Source organism: Sturnira hondurensis, unplaced genomic scaffold, assembly GCF_014824575.4.
Source record: "Sturnira hondurensis isolate 20B ecotype Veracruz unplaced genomic scaffold, ASM1482457v3 Scaffold0000256, whole genome shotgun sequence".
NCBI classification, from domain to species: Eukaryota; Metazoa; Chordata; class Mammalia; order Chiroptera; family Phyllostomidae; genus Sturnira; species Sturnira hondurensis.
In genome coordinates, this window is record NW_028072887.1 from 3,872,155 (window position 1) to 3,874,265 (window position 2,111).

The 2,111-nt window shown below is 39.6% G+C and overlaps 1 pseudogene; it reads left to right on the forward strand.

Annotated features, from left to right (window-relative positions):
• The first annotated feature begins 1,128 nt into the window (after positions 1-1,128).
• On the forward strand, positions 1,129-1,203 carry LOC118976532 (uncharacterized; annotated as a pseudogene).
• The last annotated feature ends 908 nt before the right edge of the window (positions 1,204-2,111 follow it).

The following is a 2,111-nucleotide window of genomic DNA, read 5'->3' on the forward strand; positions in this document are numbered from 1 at the left end:
AACTATTTGTATCACTATGTTATCATTTGGTAGGAAATACGGGTAGTCAGAGTGTTTAAGTCTAGCCCTTTATCCACTCTAAAGTTGTGCCCTTGTAACTGAACATAGCTAGAAAAAAATCCACAGTTTCGTTCCTGAATGTTTGCACTTAAAATTCCATATCACAAAATTTCCATAGGCCCTCAGTGATGCAGTCTTTGTCTGGCAGGGCCCATATGTTGTGGATGCAACAAACAAATTCGCAGGAACTACAGAAGTCCTGTGGAGAGAAAGGGACACCACAGCCAGTCTCTGAGAGAGAGAGAGAGCACCCTGACCCTTGCCTGGACAGGCTCTTATTGCTTTCTAATAGCATACATCAAAGAAGGTTCTCATTCATTATGCTCAGGTTTGCTTTAGGTGATTACTTTTTACAGATAACAAAGGAAAGGATGTTACTGACTACTTACAGATTAACAAGGAAAAAATGTTGCAAATGCAAGGGAACGATGAGTGATTGGTCTGGTTATACTCTGTCCTTGGGAGAACTAGCACAGACTTCAGGAAGTTACTTTAAAGATAGGCAGTAAACATTTCTGCTTCAATTCAGGGTGAGGGAGTTTTAGCAAAAGCAGGCCTCAAAGCAACCTGGTTTTCCAGGGGAAAGCCGATCTGTGGGTTTGGCTCCTGTGTTTTCTCATGCCTTCTGGTTTTCTCATAGAGCTGGGCTATATTCACCAGTGGAAGCAGATTGGTTCCCTATACCTCGGTAGTACCTAGAGAATCTATCGCATGTCCTCAGTAAATTTGTTTTCCTTATGCCCAAGACAACTTTCATGTCTTCTTTTCCTAAATCTTTAGCACCCCCAATTCTCCTTTCACTAAGAAAGGAATCAGAAGAGAATTGCCTCATCTTCAATCGACTTGCATCTGTGTTAGGCCTTGCTGCCTTTTGCAATGGGGTATTGTTTCTCCTTCTGTCTCAGGCCAGTTCCAACCATGTGCATAGCTTTACTAACTATTCCTGTTATTTTGACTTATTAACTTTTCTCCTCTCTATTGAAACATTCTTATCCTTATGCAAATATTCTCTATTATCTCCCATCCTCCAAACAAAAACATCTCCCCAGCAATTCTCTATAGCAAATCAAGACTATACTTTCAGGGATCATTTCTATAGTTTGTTTCTATATAGCAAACCTCCTTAGAAGGGTTGTTTATACTTGTTAGCTTTCCTTCATCACTACTTGTTAATGCTTCTCCCCACTTCAATCAGATATTTTTTTACATTGCTCATTTGAAACTGTCCTTGCTAGGGTCATCTTCCAAAATCCTATAGTCAGTTCTCTGTCCTCATATTTTTTTTATCTTTAATGTTTAAACAGGAGAATTAGGGAAGGTCTTTCTAAGAAGGTGGCATTTGGGCAAAGAGCTGAAGATGAAGGAGCAGCCACAAGGGAAAAGCTCTGGGTAGAGGGGCAGATGAGTGCAGAACGCTCCCTAATACATCTTTTGTCTACTTCACATCAAGGGACCTGCTTTCATGAAGTTCACCATTGACTTTTTAGTTGCCAATGGCATTTCATAGGTCCTTTCTCTGTTCAACTTGACATCTCTGTTTTATTGGTTCTATTAGTCTTGCTTCAACCACTTGTTTTTTCACTATTCATTTGACATAATCTGGTTTTCTTTTTTGCTTCTCGTTTTCATTTGTCTTTTATTGTGTTGGAATGCAGTTGACCCTTGAACTACGTGGGTTTGCACTGCAAAGATCCACGTATACATGCATGTTTTTCAATAAATACCATACTATCTTTGATCTATGGTTAGGATTCCGTGGATATGAAGGGTGAATAGTATGCATTGGTCCATGCCATTTACTACAGGGAACTTGAACATCTGTGGATTTTGGTTTTCAGTAGGGTCCTGAAATCGGTCCCCAACAGAAACCAAGGGGCAACCAGTGGAGTTAAGTTTTGGGGAATCCAAAGTTATAAGTGGATTTTAAATGCTTAGGGAGTTGATGCCTCTAACCCTAATGTTGTCAAATGGTCAACTGTATTCTTACACACACACACATATATACACACACACACACATATATATATGTATATGTACATACATATATACAC